Genomic DNA, 23,133 nt, shown 5'->3' on the forward strand with positions numbered 1-23,133 from the left:
TAATTAACTTCCCTTATACTAAAAATCAGACATACCTGTCTTTGTTATTTATCCATGTATATTCCATTCCAAAGAGTCAGCTCCTAATGGCCAGGAATTCCATGTATTTAATTTGGGTTCATCTAAATTGATTATTAATGATTAGTACCGTTAACCCAAAAAATAAAACAGCCACTTACTTTATGAGCAAAATGTGTTTATTTAGTAATAGTAGAGAAGTGCGATTTGGGATATGCAAGCTATGGCAAAAACCACAGGCAAATGCAACAAACAAAGGAGAGGATTGTTATTTTATGGAGAAGACGGAGGACGTCAGGAGGTGTTGTTTTCAACGTAAGCCCGCTGGCGAAAAGCAAGAGTGCAAAATGATGATGGTTTCTCATTGGCTGGGTTCCGCATTTCTTATAGGGGATGCAGTGTGCATCTTTCCCTGCTAAGGACTGGCATTGATGATTCTTTCCTGTTGAGGATTGCTCTCTTGGTGTCTATAATTAATGTGGAGTGGGTGGTACAGTTGTAGCCTCCCAACTCCACTTTAGTGAGGTTTCCCTTTATTAATTTTCACAATGCCAATAGAGTCCAGTCAAATTTACAGACAGGTCACTACTGCTATTTGATGATGGTGGTCCTCTCAGCTAAGTGCTCATGCAATTAAATCCTTAAGCCCTGGCAGGGTAGAACTTGCCCTACAGTAACTATTTCGGTAATGAATGAGAAAAACTACAAAACTGGCGACACCCTCTTTGCAGGAAAGCAATTTTATTCTCGGGAGATGCTAGGAGTTCTCGTTATCAGGTCGTTTGAGTCTCTGAGTAGGTTCGTAAACTTTTAGAATTAATTCTGAACCAAAGTACCAGAGCCCCCGGTACTAACATTTGTATTAAGTGATTTGAAAATGCACAGAAGAGTTTCTCACCATTAGTAAGATAAAGACAGAAATAATAAAAGATATAATTGGAGGAGGGATAAAAGAGAGGATAAATATTTTATGTCTGTTTGGTAGGTTTAGGTTCCACTTGGTTGGTTGGTTGCTTTAACAACCACCTGTAAGTCTGTACCACTTGAAGATAAAAGCTTAGGTATGAAATTCCAGCTTTTCCAAAGTAAATCCCCTCTTCTGGATTATTCCTTTTGGCTTGGCCTAGAGAGAGCAAAATTGAAATAGTTTTCCTGTGTACACTTTAGTAGAAAAAGCGCAATAACGGGGTCCAGAGGGGGAACACTGGAAAGGCTCTTTGCCACTATGTGCACTCCAAGCAACTGATGGGGTCTCCGTTTCCTGACCTCTGTAACAAGGGGGAGAGCTGAAGACACAGTTTCAGAGTTTCAGCTCTCTGTTGTCCTCTCTGTCATTGGTACGGTGCAGAATTTAGAGTAAGTGCTCGGTCATTGCTTGCTGAATGTTACTTTTGATCCCTTGAAATTCCACGACGGGTTTTGGGCCTAACCCAGGCGGGTCTGGGGCGGGGGGGTCGTGGGGGGAGGGGGCGGTGCCGGTTTTCCGCCGGGGGCGGAGCTTCGCGCGGCTCCCGCGCGCTGGGGAATGGAGGCGGAGCTTTGCGCTGGCGGAGGGCGGGGCTAGCGTGGGGACTTCCCCTGGGCTGAGCTGCGCAGCGGGTGCGGAGGGCGGGAGCTCGGCGGCGGTTCGGGGGTTCCGAGAGGCTGGAGGGGGTGGGTGGGCGCGCAGCAGCCGACACCTGGCGGCCCCCTGGACTTGGGACCCTTACGAGGGAGTCGGCTCCCGGCGGGGCGGGAATTGCTGGGAGGCTGAGGGCTGCTCGGCCGCGAGTCCTGCGGTGTCGCGAGCATGTGTGCTTGCGCGTGTTTATCTGAGGGCCCGCGCGGCGGCCGGCCCTGCCGCCGGCTCCTCAGGCTAACGAAGGTTGCAAACCGGCGCCTAACCGAGGCGACACCTAGTCGGGAGGCGGCTCGCTCTTCCCCGCCAAGTGGGCACCCCCGGATCGCGCCCTCTCCGCGTCCCCCTCTTAGGGGACAACTCCGGCTCCAAGCCTTGGCCGTGAGGGAGCGCTGTGGGGACGTGCTGTCCTCTGCCTTGAACTGTTGGGCATGTGGTGGGAGTTTCTGAGGCTTGAACATCAGGATTTTAAAGCACCTGTCTGTCTCTGTCATTTTTACTTTTAGGGTTTGGCCAAATTGGGCGAGGGCACAAAATAACCACTTACCCCTTCTCACCGAGGAAGAACGGGAGAAAGGGTAAGTAAGGAACGATCAGGGGTGGAAGGAGCTAGGACTATAGTAAGAGAGGGAGAGAAAATTTAGATTCAGAACTGCCCCTGGGGGAGTTAGGGGCCTGATTCTACCATTTCATCAGGAACCGGAGGCCCACCTTCAAGGGTCACAGGCTCCAAACCCAAGAGCTTTTTCAGGCCTAGAGTCTGTAGAGCTGGCTGGAAGTTCGGCAGATTGGCGAAGATCCCTTTTCGCCACTTGACCTGACAGAAAACTGTCATTACCCTTCCCGTCTTTGGAACGTGGGTCTTGCAGTTGTCTGCCTCCAGTCATGTCTCTCTCTAAGCTAACTTTGATTAATCCCAGAGACTGTAGTATTGAAGACTCCTGGTCCTGCTTGAGTATTGACAGGAACCCCACCCACAGATCATTACATTTTAAAAAGAGACTCCTGTAAAAATTCTTTAGACCGCCAAAGGGTAAAGTTAATTAGCAATATGATAACTGTTGAAATTCTTTTGGGATCTTCTCATGAGCTCTTAGAGGAAGGTTTGTGGGGTGTTTTTTTGTTTTTTTTGGTGTGGGGGGTGACATTACCAGCCTGGGCCTTTTTCTCTTGACTTTCATTTTGATACCCCTCACAGATAATTCTGTTCACTTCTGAAAAGTAGCCAGACAGCACACTGAAGCCCTTGGGGGTTTGCTGTAATTTTCAGTGTGATCTCTTTCAGTGGTTCTTTTGTGCAAATTTTCTGTCACTTCTCCAGTATATGTCCTTCTACCTTCTTACTGGTGAAATGAAACTCAGCTCCTGTCAGAAGGTTTGGAATACCTTATGCATCCTATGTGTCTCACATAAACAAACGTTTTAAATTAGTTAAAATTCAGGTTAGTGGCAAGCAAGAATGTAGCAAACCATTCTTGGACACTTACACAGGAAAGCTAGAATTGCCCTCTGTGGCAACTTGACATTGGCTGCCTGTGTCTTGAACCTGTGTTCTTATTTGTGTGGACTCGAGTGCTAGATAACCATATAGTTAATGAAAAACCAGAAAATAGTTGTTTATTGATGATGGGTTCATTCGTTGATTCAGTAGATATTCATTATCTTTTCCCACAAAAGCGTGGAACACTGATACATAAGTAGGACGGTAAAAATGATGAGACTGGGTTTGGAGATGGCCATTTGGAGAAGGCCTTTCACCAGTTTTCTGTGGATTTTTGGAATACTTAAGTGTTAATGCACAAGACCTTCCCTATACTGTTGATCTTAGTCATGTGCAGGTCTGTACAGTGTTGTGGAAGGACAGTGCTGTTTTTCTGCCTTCTAGTACTTTCAGTGATAAGCTTTCGAGAATTACCGACCATGGTGATTTGTGTCCCGTTTTAGAATATTGTTGTTACTGTACAGAGAATCAGTTCTGAACTCAGGTTTGGCTGCTGGCAGCTTGAAAATCAATACTTGAGAGACAGGTGAGAGTCAAGCAAGAAAGGAAAGATTGTTTTATTCAAGAAGCCAGCAACCTGGGAGGATGGTGGACTAATGTCCTAAAGACCCATCTTCTCAGTCCAGGTGAAACTGGAGAGTTTTAAAGGGGAAGGCGTGAAAAATGGGGCAGGGGGTGCTACATGAAGGAGAAGCTGGGGCCCAGGAGGTTATTGGTATGCCTACATGATCCTGAACAGACTTGCTGGCATCAGCAGCAGCTGTTTTCAAATGTGATTAGGCGTTATCTTCTGGGAAAGTTTGGTCCTTCACTCCTCAAGGCCAGTGGTTTGCAAATCTCAAGGAAAGTAGGTTAGCTTGGCTACAGACCAAGGAACGTAGGTCAGCAAGCAAGGAGTGCATAAGCTTGAGGCAAGTTAACCCTTAAGACCAGTTGGAGTGCCATTATAGTGGTATAGTCATTTTGCAACATAATAAATGTACCACTATAAAAATTTTAGATGAGGATAATATTTTGAATTGTTCCATAAAGATGACATAAGATGAGAAAACATGGAGTGTTAATTAAGGATGATGCACTTAAGAAAATAAATACTAGGCTGTTCACTTGTATGAGTTTCTGTACATTTAACTTCATTTTTTATTGAAGATGACTTTTTCTGGCTACAAAGGATATGTAGGGTTAAAAAAAGTTATTTAAAAATGAGTCTTGCAGGGATATAAAAGGTAGAAAGTGAGTCTCTTATGAACCGACTCTCAGATGAACCCTCTCAACTATTTGTTTCTTTCTTCAACTTTTTGTTTCATGATTATATGTTATTACTTGGCAAAACTGTAAATTTCTTCTTTTTACCTCCATATTCTTGGCTGTGTACCACCAGTCCTGTTCCACCCCCCAGTCTTAATGTAGAAGTGGCATGTCTTTCAGAGTCTTTTAGAAATGGTCTCAAGTCCTGGCTCTTACCTCATTAGCTCTGTGACTTTGTGAGCCAGTTAAAACTTTGCTCCCTAACTTTTCACCTGTCAAAACAGAACAATGAATATATTAAAAAATGTGCAAAAAACAACATCTGGCATATAGATACTAGCTGTTAATTTCCCTCCCTTTTTATCTGGTCACCTATCACATTCTTAATGATCTTTGCAATTGAAGCAAGGTATCTCATACTTACATTTACTTTACTTATTTACTTTACCATACTTTACTTACATTCCTGAAGGTGGGTGTTTGCATTTTCACAGTGATCTCCTGTTAAACCTGATCCTAGAATTTCTGGGACAAGGACTGACACCTGATGGGGTTTGAATCCCCTCCCCCCACCATGAAATCATTCTACAGCCATGTCTAAAGAGTGTCAGCTTGAAAAATGAAGGGAAAGGTTTCTATAAATGTGTTTAAAAGCTCTGACACTGTTCCTAACGTGGGAAAGACATAGTACCACATTTAGCTGAGTGCTTAAATTTAGGATTTCTATTTCAGAAATGTCTTTGGTTTATAAGAATTACAATAAAAATGCTGATGCTTCTTGTCCAAACTGTCATGATTTTGCCAAGTTGTGGGTTTAATATACAGCTAAGCTGTGTATTTAGTGTATCTAATACAGCTCTGAAAGCCAAGAAAGACAAGTCCACAGACATCTGATTTTTACACCAGACATCTGGTTTCACTTTTCTAAGGAGTACATTTTGTCAGTAGATTATAGGCATATCAGCTGTACTGCTGTAGTTGGTGGCATTCTATCATAAGCTCTGGTCTGTAGGGTTTAGTGTGATGTTTTATTCAAATGACAGCACACTGTAAACGAGCACCTGGTCAGATAAGCACACTTCCCACAGGTGTCTTCTAGTGTCATTGTTCTTACAAGTTAACAAGGTAAAATAGTTTCTATCCTTGGTGATTTTTTTGTGGAAGAAAAATATTCTTAAAGAAAAGCCTCGCTAAAGAGCCCATGGTGTTCCAGAAATTCATTTTCAAGTCATTTTTTTGGTCATGTTGAACAGTGTACTTATAGGAATAAAATAACAAGTAGCATTTAGATTTCCAGATCAGGACCCCAAAGCTATTTTATTTTATTTTATTTTATTTTATTTTATTTTATTTTATTTTATTTTATTTCATTTATTTTATCTTATCTTATTTTTTATTATTTGTTTTTAAAAAAACTACCCTGAAATCAAGACCTGAGCTGAGATCAAGAGTTGAACGCTTAACGGACTGAGCCACCCAAGGTGCCCCACCAAAGCTTATTTTAACTCATTGTATGCCCACTACATATTAGTGGTATACTGTAGACTTTAGCCAACATTTATAATAGTGTTTTGGAGAGTGATATATTCTGAAGTCCAATTTAGAATAGCTAGACTACATCTCTTTTCATTTTGAGGCAGTCAAGAGTATAGACATACTCTAAAGGCTGTTATCTCTGGGTTTTCAGGCTCTCTGGGTTTTTTAGGTTCTCTGATTACTTAGCTGTGATCTTGGATACAAATTCTTCATCTATAAAATGGGTTAATAACTCATGATTACTCTGAGATTTAGTGAGTGTAAAGTAGCACAGTATCTAGTACAAAACTGGCCCTCAGTAAATAGTTTCATTTCTTTCCTTTAGTTCCTGGCCACAAGAACAAAGATTGCCAACCTAGCCCCTAGCTCCTGCCTTATATCTCAGACTAATCCACTGGTAGGACCTGTGGCTCCAGCAGAGGGAAATTACCCCTGGAATCTGGAATTTAGTAGTGGAGGCTCGAACAGGCTATGGAGAATAATGACAAAGGGGAGGAATGGTGCACTGACAGAGGAATGGGCCAATCTTTTGATCAGTCCATGGGCTTAGGCCGATGAATTAATTACTTGACTGTAGAAAGAACCACCTTTATCTCTGGCCTTTCTGTTGATCTTTTGTCAGCTGCTGATTCCTACCTCTTTATTGCCTGCTTAGTCTATTGATAAGTTCTTTTTTTTTTTTTTTTGTTACCTTGACAATACCTGAATAATCATTTATTTCAGTTTTTTTAGTAGGTGGGACTTAATAAAAGGTGTCCCTACTTCCTTAAGATCTGGACTTCTTCTATACTTGAAGTCCAGTTGATCTTCTTGTCCTTTCATTGGCCTACAGTTCATTAATTCCTTTTTTCTTTTAAACTATATGCTATGTGCATTGAACTTGTGCTGAGGATAAAAGGATGAAGTCACTGTCCTTGATCAAGGATCTTCTAGTCTAGTAGGACAATAGATAGACATCTTGACCAACAGTTCAAATATTATGTGCTATTTGCCCTAACAGAGATATAAGTACAAAGGAAGGCTAACAGGAGCTCCTGATCCCTGATGGAAATGCCAGGGGAGGATTTTAGCAGTGGTTGTGTTTGAGCTGAATCTTGAAAGCTGAGTAGAAGTGGGCAGGTTGACAAGCAGCAAAGAGCATTTCCACGCAGGGCTAATAGCGTGAGTAGTTGTATGGCATTATGAGGGCCTGGTGTGTTCAGGGAGCTGTATGTAGGTCAGTTATATTAGAGTGTGAAGGGCAAAGTCAGGAGTGAAAGGAGATGAAACCAGATAGCTAAGTCAGGGCACACTTCCTATGCCACATGCAGCATTGTGAGTGACATGAAAGGTCACCGTGAAAGCAGTGTGCTGGGTAGATTGGGGAGAGTGAGGTGCCAGGTGGGGAAGCAAGACTGGAGGCCCAAGCAGACAGTGTATTAGTATGGATAATGGGAACCTGAGAGCTGAGACAAGGCTGAAAGTAGTGGAGATAAATGAGAATGTTTAGGAAAAATATTTAGGAGTAGGGAAAATTGGCTGGTCTTTGCGACTGTTTGAATGTAACAGGAATGGAGGAGTGAGGGTGCTGCAATAGCTGCCAGGTTTTTGGGTATTGAGAGGGGAGAGCAAAGAGGAAGCAGGTTGGAGGGGCAGCTGATGAGTTCATGTTGGGACATGTGATTAAAATGCTTGCAGGCATATCCTTGGCGAGTTGGGGCTGTCTAGGAGGCAGTTGGATATGAGGTCTTGGAGCATCACAAGGGATGTGGAGGCTGGAGATGCAGATTTCGGAGCGCCTACTGTATGGAGAGTAGTTGAAGGTGTGGGTAAGGACAAAAGTGCTTAGAGGAACTGCATAGGAAGAGAAGAGAAAAGGGCTCACAAGTAAGTCCTGGAGAATATTTGAAATTCTAAGGACAAACCAAGACAGAGACAGATATAAGGATGTTGAAGGGGAATGGCTGAGAGAGGCTGGGAGGAAAGACAAAGCAAAACTTTTCAGACTGACTTGCAGAGTTTCAAGAAGTAGAACTCAATTAAGAATGGAATGCTATGAATCATCAAGTTATTTCTACAAACTCGAAGATTGTAAAGTGCCTGTTAGATGTCAGTGGTTCCATTGTACTGGTGGAGGCAGAGATTACACTGCATGGGTAGAGTGAGTAGGAGGGGAGGAAGTGAGGAGAGAGTAGGTGTGCTTGGGCCTCTCCTCAGAGATTCTGACTTCATTGATCTTCAGTCCAGAATTTTCAAAGCTTGCCAAGGGATTCTAATACATGTCTAAGGATGAGAACCACCATGGCAGACTTCTTTTTTTGAGGGGAGAGAGAGCATGTATGTATGCTGAGAAGAAGGAGTCCCATAGGGAGGCGTTGAAAAGGTGGTTACCTGTAATCACTGTTCTTTGTCATGTTTCTTGTGACTAAAAATTAGATTGTCACTGTCTTTGCCTAATCTTCCCTTTGAAACAAACAAAATGCATACCTGACCCCACTTTTCAATATCCTATGTACCCTTTTTTTTTCCTGGCCCAAAGTTCCACTGCTAACTTGCTCTCCCCAACATCTGGCCTTTTTGCATACATTATTCTCTGACCTAATCCACTTGTGGAGGGAAAAAAGTCCCCTTTTATTAAAAACTCAGAAATTTCAAAGGAGTGTGTACTAGGAGGCTAAGGGGAAATTAACCCTGCCGAACATAAACAATGATCTGATTTAGCCACACTTATTAATATGTGCTATCTTCAAGGCTATATAAGATGAAAAGATACATAAGATGGGAAGGATGAATGACACAGGGATCCTGCCCTTAAGGACTCCTCAGGTCAGTGAGAGAAATGGATGTGTAAGTAAATGACTTAAGCAATGCATGCTGTTACAGAGGTTCAAAGTAAGATGGTTGCAAAAAATGGCCTTTCTTCTGTGTGATCCTGAAGACTTCATGGAGGAGGCAACACGTGAGCTAGAACTTGCAGTGGAGTTAAGGCATGTGATGATGAGGTTCAAGGAGTGGGATTGAGGGAATAAAACACTCTTTGGTGGCCCCATGATAGTGTCAGAATGGGTTTGAGTTTTTCATCTCCTCTTCCTCCTTGTTCTATGGTTTATTGCAAGTTATCTGTGTCTTTCAGGGAGCTTTGGGGGATAAAGTTGTTTCAGCTTACATAGAGAGATATCTGCAGTTTTTCCTTTTGTAGTCTAAGCTTTCTGTGAATTTACCACCGCCGGTGTATATATGCTAGATGGCTTAAACAGACCAGAGCAATTAAATCAATCTCTGGGGGTGATGTTCAGGTACTGATGTTTTTCAAAGTGCCCCCAGGTGTTCTAATGGCAGCCTCGGTAGAGAACCATGGGCTGAAATATGGTGCAGAAGAAAATTCTGGGACTTGGAGCTAAAAAGTTATAGGCTGGGGTGGGTTTTTTTTTTTTTTTTTTAATAGGTTGGATTTTTGTGATTCTTTTTAATAGTACATGTCCTCAGTTAAGTTACTTAGACTTCTCTAAGCCCCATCATCCTTTGGAAAATGGGAATGATAGTAAACCTGTCCCACCTTGTAGGATTGTGTGGGTCAAAAGAGGTGGTTATGTGAAGGGACATTACTGCAGATGTGGTTGTGACAACAAAGTAATCTGTTGGATTTCTCCAGGAGTAGACAGGCTAAGAGCTGGCCACCTTGTCCTGTAAGGTAGTAACCGTTTTATGGATTGAAATTGAAGATTTCACCATCATGAACATTTTGCTGCTCTGTTTTACTACATTTGTGTAATGCTAAAATGTTGAAGACCTAAAGCAAAAATGCAAATCCCCATACAATCAGCTACTGAGCATTTCTTGTCTGACGTGTTAAATCTGTTTAAAATTATACAGATGTTTATTGCGATTAAGATTGTACAGTATATAAATTATTTTCAGTGTCAGTAATGTGATTGTTGAGTATTAAATGCTCTAACTAGGTTTTTATTTTTACAGTCTGTACATTTAAAAAAAATTTTTCAGAAGACAGTAAAAACCCCCCAAAGTACCATGGAATACCATGAATTCAGTTACATTGCAGGTCTCATCGTGTCTGTCAAGTATATAGGGACATGTGCTGGTTTTTTTTTTTTCTGTGAGATACCTGGTATATTAGTGCTGGTGGTATAATCACATAGAAATGATCATCCTTATGATATAACTTGCTTTATTTGAGAAGTAGTATTGTTTAATGGCAAGAAAACTGAACGTAAAGTCTAGAGATTGGATTCTAGACCTGGTTTCCGTGCTCACTCCTACATGGTAGGAGATAAGTTAGTTTCTCCGAGCCTCACATATGTTAGTTCTCTGTTGCTTTGTAACATAATCAAAAACTCAGTGGCTGAAAACAACAATAATCATTTAATATATCATGTTTGCGGTAGGTCAGTAGTTTGGGTGGTTCAGGCTCAGGATCTCATGTCGTTGCTGTCAGATGCCAGCAGGAGGTGCAATTATTGGAGGACATGCCTGGGGCTAAAATGTTCCCTTCCAAAGTGCCTTCTCACATGCCTGGCAAGTTGGTGTTGGCAATGTGGTTCCTCTCCATAAGGAGCTTTCCATGGGGCTGCCCTCATCATGGGAGTTGGCTTCCCCAGAGTGACATACAGGAGACCAAGGTGGAAACTGTAGTGTCTCTTATGACCTATCCTTGGAAGTCACACACCACCATGGGGCATGTATCAATTGGGGACCATCTTGGGAGGTTGGCTGACTGACAGGATGACAACCTCTACCCGGCATAGCATAGCTTTGAGTTTCAGTGAAGAATTTATGGAAAATCATTTGTGAAACATTAAAGCAGCAGATAAAATTTTCAAGTTTTTCACATCTTCTAGTGTAGAAGTAGTACATCTACTGGGAGAAAATTATGAGCAAGAAGAGTAACCACAGCAAGACCCTGTTGGTCAACTGAGTAACCATAGGTTATTTCCAAGACAGTCTGTTTCCTTGATGAACTCTCTTTCTTGACGTTTGCTCTACTTTGCCTGGATTATACTCATTTGTGGATGTATCTCACTATGTTAGACTGGAAACTTTTAAAGTAGGGGCTACATCTTATTCTTTATTGTCTTATGGCACCTTTAACTGAATGCTTGGTACTTCATCGGTGTAATTGCTATTAGCCGAACTGAATTGGATCACTAGCACAACTCCAGTCTTTTTGCCTCCCCTGAAATTTCAGATGCAGAGGGTCATTATTTGCTCAGGTGGTATTGATGGTGGTGGTGGCTCCTGCCAGAGCCATCTTTAAGCCTGTCCAGTGGGTCTCTGATTTGCCACGATCACCTTTATCTTCTCCTAAATGACTCAGATGTTTGGATCTGCCAGGTGCTTTGCCTGTTCTTATTGATGACCAAAACATGCAAGCACACACACTCCACAGTCATTCCTGTATGACTGTTTCAGAATCTCATTGTACTCCTGGGACACCTGGGTGGCTTAGTTAGTTAAGCGTCTGCCTTTGGCTTAGGTCATGATCTCAGGGTCCTGGGATCGAATCCCGCATTGGGCTCCTTGCTCAACAGGGAGCCTGCTTCTCCCTCTGCCTGCCGCTCTCCCTGCTTGTGCTCTCTCTCTGACAAATACATAAATAAAACCTTTAAAATGGTTTAAAGGTTAAAAAAAAAGAGAGAAAAAAGAAAGGAATCTCATTGTACTCCTGCCCAGTTTGGTAACTCTTAGCAGGTTTTTGCCTTAGATTACGAATGCCCAGAAGATAAAACTGTACATGTTTCTTCCATGTAATAAATCATAAAAATTTAGTCTTTGCAGTTTTATCTAAAAGTGTATTTTGAGAGCTAGGTCTTTGTAATGGCACTTTGACACACATCCTTTTATATATCTTTCTTTTGAAAAATGTTTGAAGTATGTATGGTCAGCTTTTGAAAAATCATCTTGCTTGTAGCTAGAGGAAACATTGTAAACATATTATCAAGTTCTAGTGTTCTACTTTTAGAATTGTGCACAGCAAAGACTTTTTTTTTTAAAAGAAGGGAAATGTTTGTAATATTATCTTTTACATTTTAGGATAATTTCATATGGTTTTTACATTATGTAGACCAATAAATTCAGAACATCTCAGGATTATTTTCTTCTTTCTGCTCTCTCATATGGATTTTCCTGCTGATTTCCCTTTTTAGGAATTTTTTACTTCCTTCTCCATTACCAGCCTTCTCTGTCGGTTGTCTGTACCAAATTTTCTCCCTGTCTTTGGACTTAGCCTACCAGTGTCATGTTTGAAGATGAGCCGGCTACAAGGGGCAGAGCAGGCATTTTGAGGAGCACTGAGTATATAAAAGAAGAGTTCAACTGAAGGTTAGGGTTGATGGTCAAAGGTGTTCTTTGCTAAATAGGCGATAGTGGACCTATAGAGCAACACGTGGTAGGAAAAGATTAGAGTTGCCACACATAAATTGTCCTGATTTTTTAAAATAGATTTAATTTTTTTAGCATAGTTTGAGGTTTACAGCAAAATTGAGTGTAAGGTACAGATATTTCCTATATACCCCCACCCCCACACGTGCATAGCTTCTCCCATTATCAACAGTACTTACCAGAATGATACATTTATTACAATTGATGAACCTACATTGACACAGCATAATCACCTGAAGTCCATAGTTTACATGAGGGTTCATTCTTTGTATTGTACATTCCATTGTACATTTGAACAAATGTGTAATAACATGTGTCCACCATTATAGTATCATACAGTAGTTTTGCTGCCCCAAAGTCCACTGTGTTTTGCCTATTTCTCTGTCTCTCTCGGCTAACCCTTAACAACCAAAGATCTTTTTACTGTCTCCATAGTTTTGCCTCTTCCAGAATATCTGGTAGTTGGAATCATACAGTATGTAGCCTTATTTCCTTAATTTTTGGTTTGCCTGGTGTAGCAGATTATTTACAAAGCATTTTGGTATTTTTCCAAGAGTTTATTTGTTTAATAAGAGTTTTATTAGTGTCAGATTCAAATACTAAGTAATTATTATTTAGTTTTGTTTAATAATTATTTAGTATCATTATATAAGGATAGTTTGAGGCACTTCATAAACTGATTAGCTTTTTCATGAATCTATTTCTCATGTGTAAGAGAAGTTCTGTAGAATTGAGCTATGACAGTAATAGTTTGAGATTAACAGTTTGAGACGTGTGGTGTAAATGACTGCATTATGTTAATATTCTAAACATTTCATTAAAACCTTTGTTTTAAAACTTAAAAAATATACATTAAATACAAATTTCTAGACTTAAAAGTGGTGATGTATGGTGAAGAGAACGTGGTTTTATTTAAGTGCTAGCTCTATCAGCAATGTGAATGTGAATTTTTTCTCTCTGAACTTCATTTTTTTTTCCAGATTTTATTTATTTATTTGACAGAGAGAAAGAGAGGGAGCACAAGCAGGGGGAGCAGCAGAGGGAGAGGGAGAAGCAGACTCCCTGCTGTTCAGGGAGCCTGATGCCTGGCTCGATCCTAGGACTCTGGGATCATGACCTGAGCTGAAGGCCGATGCTTAATCAATGGAGCCATCCAGGCACCCCTGAACTTCATTTTTTTTTTTTTTTTTTTTTTGGAAAAGTGGAGATGACATGTACTTTATAGGTTATTTTTGAGCACTATGTGAGCCATTTGTTAAAATCCTATGTGAATTTTTTTTTTCTTTTTAGAGAGACTGAGAGAAAGAGAGAGAATGGGGGGAGGGGCAAAGGAAGAAGGGAAAAGAGAGAATCCTTTTTTTTTGTTAACAACTGGTAACTTATTAAAAAGGTTAATTTAAGCATCTGTAGTGGTGACATCAACCTGAACTTCTGGCTCAATACTGATGGAAGTAATCTGCTTAACAATCTCAGAAGGACTGTGCAAATCAGTGAGTCGCTTGTGGATCCTCATCTGAAAATGATCCCAAGTCTTAGAACTTTCACCACAAGGAGTTTTTCTTGTAGTGATTCCCAGAGTCTTGGTAGGCATCCGAACCAGTCCTTTCACTCTGAGATTCTTATCCGTTGTGCCTGTGATCAAGTCAGCACATACCTTTTCCCAAGATTTTATGTTGCAGCTGGCCAGAGTAATAGTAATTCGGTGAATCACCACCTCTGGTTCCATGGGTGCCTGCCCGGTGTCTTGAAAAGCCATGGCTGCAGCGTGGCTTCCTGACTGACTTGATCCTCGGTGACAGCGAACAGCGGTGAGTCAGGAGAAGGAGCGGGGTGTCCAAAGCTCTGCTGTAGCAGTGACTGCATCTTCCTCAAAGAGCGAGAGAAAAAGAATCTTAAACAGGCTCCATGTCTAGTGTGGAGCCTGACACGGGGTTCTATCTCACAACCCCGAGATCATGACTTGAGCTGAAATCAAGAGTCAGATGCTTAAACGATTGAGCCACCCAGGCAACCCAAAATCCTATGTAAATTTTACCTCATTAAATGGAAATGTGAGGAATTAATTGCTTAATGAGTTATACTTAGTTATTACATTATAATTCCTCCTTTTTTCTTTCTTTTTTTTTTTTTTTGGATTTTGCAGGCAAGTAATGGAAATAATGATTTGGGTTTAAGAAGGCAATACTGCTGAAAAGATGTTATTTGGGTGTGTCTGAGAAAAATGCATTTTTTTTTCCCCTCTGAATATGTCTTGTTTATTAAGCCTGTTTGTATCTTATTATGAAAGGTATATACTTTGGGATATTCAGCTTGTGTGCTTGGCTCTTAATCATATTTATTACCTAGTTGTTAGCTTGAGATGTAAGTTCTCCCTCCAAAAGCATGAATTATATTGCTCCCCTTCTCTGTAGAGCCAGAGACACAGTATTTGCTGTTTATGGTAAGGAAAGGGTAGATTCTAAATTTCTTGTGACCAATCTCTATGTGACTGAAGCCACTAGGGAAAGGCAGAGCTAGGTAGAAAGATTTTGGGGGAAGAGACTACAAATAGTCTTGTGACGTTGAAATCTTGAAGCAAGTGATATATTAAATACAATTCTAGTTTCAAAGTGTCCTTCTATTTTAAAATATTTAGAGGAATGGTCAGTGACATACTAATGCAGTATAGTTACAGAAAACTACACTTCTGAGTTTGAGAATGCTCAGTGTTGTTTAGTTCAAGATAAAACTCTAATAGTCATATCCTTTTTTCATTAATATCTTTATTATATAGCAATCTCATTTTTTGTATTTCTACTAATTTAAAGTTCTTTTTTTATCTTCAAAATATATTATATGGCCAAAGACATGACAAAGTGCTATTTCCACTACATCTGCAGCCAGAACACACACATTTATTAAGTTCACTGTCTTTTCTGGGCATGGTTTGTTGTGCTCCAAAACAATTGCAGTAGTAACATCAAGGATCACTGATCACAGATCACCATAACAAATATAATGATAATGAAAAAGTTTGAAATATTGTGAGAATTACCAAAATTTGACGCAGATATGTGAAGTGAGCATGTGCTGTTGAAAAAATGGCGCTAACACACTTGCCTGATGCAAGGTTGCTACAAACCTTCAATCTGTAAAAAAAAATGCAGTATCTGTGAAGCATGATAAAGAGTAGCACAGTAAAATGAGGCATGCCTGTATAGCTGAAAGTTATTGAGGCCGCTGTGCATTCTAGGTTGACTTTCCCTTGCTCTGATATCCCATAGCACAAAATTCATTTACTTGTATATAGTGTAGGAGATTTATACTAGATAGTTGTTGAATTAATGTGGTCTTTTGTGTTTGTGGGGAGAGCAGAGAGATCATCTGGGACTAGCCTTGAAGGAAGAAAGAACATTCAAAAGAACATATGGTTTGCACAAGACATAGAGGAAGTACCTTCTTCTTAAATTTAGAACCAATGAGAAACTATTTGACTACAGTAAAAGGCCCTGGGACATGTAGGTTGAGGTTGGATTGTGAATGACCCAAATATTAGACTTAGTAGTCTGTCAGATTGGCAAAGAAACAATTCTGCAAACAGAATGTGTTATTGAGGGTATAGAGAAATCATTGCTAATGGGAGTATGGATTTTTGCAGTCTTCATTGAGGCCAATTTGGAAATAGTTATCAAAACTTAAAATATACATATCATTTGATTTCTTATTAGAATTTATTCTACAAATCTTATACTTGGATGAGATAAAATATATTTAGGGATATTCTTTGCAGGAATTGAAAACAAATGCCCATTCTCAGAGGATTGGATAAATAAATTATGGGACATATAGTAGAATATGTAGTTGTTAAAAAGAATAAGACAGTTTATATATGTTGAAATGGAATAATTATTAAGTAAAAAGTAAGATGCAGAACAGTGGGTATTAGTAGTTTAATATTTTGGAGGAGACTAAGTTAAGATACGTATTTTCTTGTACATGCACAGAATATCTCTGAAGGGAATAATTAGAAAGAGAAAAATGCCTCTGAGGAGTGGCAGGAGAACAGGGATGGGAGGGTGTCTTATTTTCTATTGTATACCCCTTTTTGGATATTTTGAATTTTATATTATACCAAAAAAATTTTTAAAAGGAAGAAACACATTCAACTCAAAATGTATTTCTGTATTACATATAATCTGCTCTGGAAAATTAGGGAATAGAAAGGTGAGTTAAAAAAAAAACCAAAAACCTCAATGGTTCATATATTTGATAAGGGGTTAATATTCAGAGTATACAAAATCAACAATAACAAAATAACCCAATTAAAAAATGAGCAAAGGACTTAAGTAGACATTTCTCCAAAGAAGATGTATAAATGGTTGATAAGAACATGATAAAGGTGCTCAGTGTCACTAATCATTAGGAAAATGCAAATGAAAACCACACTGAGACACTATGAATTCACACTCATTAGGCTAACTACTATTAAAAAAATAGAAAGTAACAAGTATTGGTGAGGATGTGGGGAAATTGTAACCCTTGTGCACTCTTCATGAGAATGTAAAATGGTAGAGCCACTAAGGAAAACAGTATGGCAATTCCTCAAAAAATTGAAAATAGACTTCTCATACGGCCCAGCAGTTCCACTTTTGCAAATACATCCAAAAGGATTGAAAGCAGGGGTGCCTGCTGTTAGTTAAGCAACTGCCACTTGGTTTTGGCCCAGGTCATGATTTCGGGGTCCTGGGATCATGCCCCGGGTCGGGCTCCATGCTTAGCACAGAGTCTGCTTGAGATTCTCTCTCTCCCTCTCTGTCTCTCCTGCTTGTGCTCTCTCTCTTTCTCTCAAATAAATAAATAACTCTTTTTTTTTTTTAAAGATTTTATTTATTTATTTGACAGAGATAGAGACAGCCAGCGAGAGAGGGAACACAAGCAGGAGGGGTGGGAGAGGAAGAAGCAGGCTCATAGCGGAGGAGCCTGATGTGGGGCCCGATCCCATAACGCCGGGATCACGCCCTGAGCCGAAGGCAGACGCTTAACTGCTGTGCCACCCAGGCGCCCCACAAATAAATAAATAACTCTTAAAAAAAAAAGAATTGAAAGCATGTTCATAGTAGCCTTAATCACAATACCCAAAAGGTGGAAGCAATCCAAGTGTCCACAGATGGATGAATGGAAAAACAAAATGTGGTGCATACGTATAGTGGAATATTATTCAGCTTTAAAAAGGAAGGAAATTCTGGCATGCTACAACATGGATGATCCTTGAGGACATTTGCTAAGTGAAATAAGCCAGTCACAAGAAAACAAATACTGTATGATTCCATTTATATGAGGTACATAGAGCAGTCAAATCTATAGAGAGAAAGTAGAATGATGGTTGCCACGAGTGGGGGCTAGGGAAGAACAAGGAGTTTAATGGGTACAGAGTTTCAGTTTTGTAAGATGAAAAGTTCTGGAGATTGGTTGCACAACAATGTGAATATACTTACCACTATTGAACCGTACACTTAATAATGGTTAATATGGTAAATTTTAGGTCATGTGTATTTTACCACAATTAAAAAAAGATAGCATATCTTCCCCCCCCCCCCCATAAGAACCCCTAGGTATAGTGGTGGGGAAGATGAATATGTAAATAAGTGACTGTGATTCAGAATATAATCTAAGTGTCCACAATGAGGTATAAACAAAGCTTTGGGGTACTATAGTGTAACTAAGAGATTGGAGATTACCTGTGACTTCACAAAATGGAATGAGATTTTGCTCTTGTATTAGGAGACTGGAGCATTAAGTGAGTGGAGAGGTCGAGAAGAAATTCTAGGCTGAAGGAGTAGCACAAGTAAAGGTATAGAGAGGGAAGGTGAAAGGTACCATAGAAGAGAACAAGATGGTGTTGGAAAAGAATCAGGTCAGATTCTCGTCTTTGAATGTTGATCCACATTTTTCCTACTTAAGTTTGTCTCACTTGTGTTTTGTTTGGGGTAGTATACCACTTTCAGGGGTCCTTTAATCCTTCTGCTCTTTTGTTTCTACCAAAGCTGATTCTGCCTATTTCCTTCGTAGGGTAGCCGCTTACGTTCCTTTCCCTGTAAAAAGCCATTATTTTTATGTATGTCAAATAGAAAATTCCCCCTTTCCAACTCCTTTCCTTTCATCTTGTTCTGCTTCTCTGTTGTACTGAGTCCTGTTTGCCCTCTGCCACACAGGCCATCTTTTCTTAGATTTCTTCCAGCCAATGGAGCAGAATATGTTTAGTACACAAAAAGCTAAAGACATTGTATTTCAAGTTTTTCCCTAAATAAATCAGTGTACAATACAAATTCATTGGGCCTTATTGATTTTCTTTGTGACAGGTGAGGTATCTAATTTAGCTGCTTGGCTGATACGGTACTGTTGGTACTGTTTTGTCTCCGCATGCTATAACCTTTTCATTAAAGAACTGAATTCATAGAGTTGATAGAAACATACTCAATTTTAAAGGTAGAATTTGTCCTTTAGCCAGGCATTAGATTGCTCTGTTTCCTTGATCTCTTTTTCTTCCTAATTTTCAGATGTTAAAGGCAATAAATGGGGATATATGGATTCTGACTTCATTTGTCTTGCTAATTTTTATCTCCTGCTAGTAGTGGTGCAGAAAAAAAAAAAAAAAACTGAGAAGAAGTGTTTTCTGATCAGCTTCTATTGAAACTACTTAATCAAAGTAGTCCAAGGGGAAAGATGCATTCTCAAGGATTGCTACTTGATTATGGAATTAAAATCGTGAGAGTGGTGATTTATCTCAAGTGTGATTCTCTCTTGGGGAAAGTTTGCCATCCCATTAGCATCTATTTGCATATCTTTTACTTTTAACAAATATGTGATTGGATCTGAAGATAGAAGACTACATTTGCTCTTATACAAAATTTAATTTTATGGTAATATTGACTACCTAATTATTATCTTTGCTTTCAGTATCTTTGACTGAAGAGTCTGGTTGGTTAGAAAACATTACGCTGAGATCAGTGCCTTGGAATTAATCAAGGTGATCCTGTTGGTTTACAGAGAGGGCTCATCTTGGCTTTTTGTCCAACATCTATTTTAGTTCTCAAGCAAACTGATATGGCTAAAATGGGGGAAAATCAGTCATACTGGTAGGCCTTACCAATTGCAGGAGGTGACTGACTGGGCTTGGGTGATGGTTACATCAGTTCTATATTTGAAAAGTGAAGCATACCAATATGGTTATGAATGTTTGATAATGTAACTACTGCAGAAAAAGTGGTGGTTTAAAATTAATTGTAGTTTTGGTTTAAAAAATGTGGTTGATTTTTAAGTACTTTGTTCTGTATTTGCTTTTATGTTTGCTGAAAATATTATGCATGAAGACTGTGCTTTAAACACTATAAAATGTTTTTCTACTATTAAGTAAATGATTGTGGAAAATGTTACACTTTAAAGGTCATGTTGATTTTGTGGCATTTCCAATTTTACATTTTATACATACAGTTGAATTGGTTTAGCTCCTAGTTGAGTGTTTAAAGATCTGGGTAATAAATGTAGAAGGGAAATTGCAAAAGGGCACAGTGTTTTGGAATGCACGTATCTTCCAGCTTTCTTTTCTTTGAGCGGTGGAATTTCAGATTTTGAGAGCCAATTCAGAGGGCTGAAAGGATAGCAGGATAAGAGTTTTCAGTACTTGTTAAGTCCAAAAACAACTCCAGTGATTATTTTTCTATTAATTGATGTTGTATATATAGATTTGTACTTTTCTCCCTTTTGTAACCCTTTCCCATTTGAAAATTTTTTAGAAAATTAATGAGACTTGAGCACTTACCTTTTATTTAGTGGATTGAACAAATTGTGTGTTCAGAACACTCTTTATTAGTTGCATCTGAGTGCCGTAGTAGCAGTTATGAAATCAATAACTCTTGTTGTGTTTATTGGGAGTGGTGGATATTTACTGGGAGTGGCAACCAAGTGGGAGGCAGGGAGCATAGTGCTTAAACGTATGGGCCGTGGGTGGGATAATCTGGATTTAGCTCTGCTATTTACGACCTGTGTGACTTTAGGAAGATTACTCAAATACTGTGACCATTAGTTTATATCTTTCAAAATGGAATAAAAATAAGTTAATGTAAGAGATTAATGGAGGTAACAAAATAAAATAACAAATTTTTTTTATTATTACTATGGCGATACGGTATTTTAGACAACACAAGTGAATATTTTTTACTAGAATGAATTGGTTTCAAAGTCAAATTGTTTCATACAGTTTTTCTGTTTCCAATTAATGCTTCTTTCAGAGTACAGATCTGATAATACTTTGTGAAAGAGTATTTCTGATTTTCAGAGTGGCTGCCAGTCACTCCATCCTAATTAAAAATGAAACAAAACCTCACTGTACTGTTAGTCAAAAATTTTTATGTGACTGTTTAATGTTTGTACCGAGGTTAACACCCGAAGTATAGCAAAATGTTGGTATAATTTGGGCCAAGGAAAAATAGTATTTTAAATATTGCCTGGGGGATTCTGTTATGTCTATCTCACTTCTAAAACTGACCTTTCTTTCTTTTTTTTTTTTTATAATGATTTTTTATTATATTATGTTAGTCACCATACAGTACATCCCCGGTTTCCGATGTAAGGCTCGATGATTCATTAGTTGTGTATAACACCCAGTGCACCATGCAATACGTGCCCTCCTTACTACCCATCACCAGCCTATCCCATTCCCCCACCCCCCTCCCCTCTGAGGCCCTCAGTTTGTTTCTCGTAGTCCATAGTCTCTCATGTTTCATTCCCCCTTCTGATTACCACCCCCTTTCTTTATCCCTTTCTTCCCCTACTGATCATCCTAGTTCTTATGTTCCATAGATGAGAGAAATCATATGATAGTTTGTCTTTCTCTGCTTGACTTATTTCACTTAGCATTATCTCCTCCAGTGCCGTCCATGTTGTAGCAAATGTTGAGAACTCGTTCTTTCTGATAGCCGAGTAATATTCCATTGTATATATGGACCACAACTTCTTAATCTAGTCATCTGTAAAACTGACCTTTCATCTGTGATTTTATTATGGTTCTTTTGCTAGACACATCTGAAGAAGTGAAATTGCCACCTTTCTTTGTACTTAATTGGATAACAAATTACTTGGCTTGGGAAAGGGGAAGGTCTTTGGGTGATATGCTTAGTCTTTTTGCAGAACAAAAGTATGTTAGGTTCTGAAAAACTTCTTCATTTTTCAAAACTGATAGATACTAATTTAAATTGCTTTGAATTTCTATTTGGCTCATATATTTTTATCTAGCTCATACACTTCCTAAAATCTAAGAAAATCTTTACTAAATTTTCTTTCTGAGCCATTTACTGTAACAACCATTGTGATGTTCCCTAGCATCACTTGATGTTGATGAAACAATAAAAATAAATTTCTTACAGAATTGGGAAGCTCAGGGTATTATTCTCAGGGCCACTGAACTATTGATTAAGTTGACAACAGCCTATTTGGTGACCCATATGAAAATAATTTTATTTATTATTACTGGTGCTTATTTGCGAATGGGGTTATACTTATCTTTGCTGCTGAAAGCAGGAATGTATTAGAAGTTTCCCCAACTGTATGTTATCTCGTATTATCCAACCAGCCATGTGACATGTGTTTGTTAAATGAGAACGGGTATAAAGTAAAGATCAAGCAAGAAATTTAACCATGTCATCGTTAGAAGTGAACATGATTTCATGAGCAACGTTAACCTTGCAGCAGAAGTAAGAAATGGTCTTGGAGCAGGGTGTAATGATGATGATGATGATGGGGTGTATCATGGAAGACAGGTAATTTTAGTAGTGGGGAGAATGGGCCATTCCATAGATTTCTGTTATGGAGGATAAAGGCCTGAAGTTAGACTCAGAATCACAGATAGTTGAAGCAAAGAACCTTACAGGTAGTCTGCTCAAATGGATGAAATGAATTGCTGTGTCATTGGCATGGCTAGGACCTGAATCCAAATTTTCTGATTTCTAATTTGGTACTGAGCATGGGAAGAGCAGGAACGGTTTAGCCCTGGAGTAGAATGGGTGCTTGGTTCTTTGGGAGTAACACGTGCAAGGAGGTACTGTATCCGATGGATTGGGTGTTTCCCAAACAGCCTGCTCTGGCCACCCAGTTTCTCTCTTATGCTCCTGACTGGTATTTAAAGGAATGGGGTATCTGACACAATCATACCAAGTTGTCTCTCCATCAACATTATGAGTGGGTGGTAATATAAACCATATCTAAAATTAAACAGTCAAGGAAAATTTACTTAACACCTGCAAATGCTTAGAGAAATTCTAAGACCATTAGGATGTAGAGAGAGGAGTGAGACATGGTACTTACCCTTTAGGGGCTTACAGTGTGGTTGGGGAAAATGGATATAACTATAAAAAGATAATTAATAATACTGGGTGCCAAAAGAGGGTATGGCTAGCATATGCCAGAGGAGTTTGGGGGTGGACAACAGTGCTGGGGTTTAGAGTACTCATGTCAGACTTCCCAGAAGAGATGAAAATTAGGTTGGTTGCTTCTCAGCTTAGTAGATCTTAGGCATAATTACATGTGTTCAGCTCTAAAGATATCAGATTCACCTCACGAAGTTACAGAGCTGGGAGTTTTCAGGTAACTTCAGGTATTGACTTGCAGTCAAATACCATTCCACAATTCCAAAGCTGTTGTGCAGAGGAAGGCTGAAGGTTTCTGTTTAGGGACTCGCATTTCTGCTTATCCCTCCCCGAGTGCCAGCAGATCAGATTCTCCCTCCTGGTGTTCTGAATGGTCTTCTGAATGTCGCAATATAGAGCAACCCCTGGTTTCCATTACCTTGCTCCCCCTTTTTTTT

General features: G+C 39.5%; 1 protein-coding gene and 1 pseudogene across 3 annotated transcripts in view; one reads left to right on the plus strand and one right to left on the minus strand.

Moving 5' to 3' along the window:
- Nucleotides 1–1,572: 1,572 nt before the first annotated feature.
- The window catches only part of IMMP2L (inner mitochondrial membrane peptidase subunit 2), an 825,524-nt gene continuing 803,963 nt past the window's right edge, over nt 1,573–23,133 (plus strand). For all 3 annotated transcript variants that reach the window (XM_087860894.1, XM_087860895.1, XM_045792831.2), the window contains exons 1-2: nt 1,573–1,617; nt 2,143–2,214. The gene's annotated coding sequence lies outside the window, so the exon portion shown is untranslated. The remainder of the gene's footprint in view (nt 1,618–2,142; nt 2,215–23,133) is intronic.
- LOC123789059 (small ribosomal subunit protein uS10 pseudogene) lies at nt 13,678–14,052 on the minus strand (annotated as a pseudogene).

Source organism: Ursus americanus, chromosome 3, assembly GCF_024610735.1.
Source record: "Ursus americanus isolate L20-20 chromosome 3, mUrsAme1.1.p, whole genome shotgun sequence".
NCBI lineage: Eukaryota > Metazoa > Chordata > Mammalia > Carnivora > Ursidae > Ursus > Ursus americanus.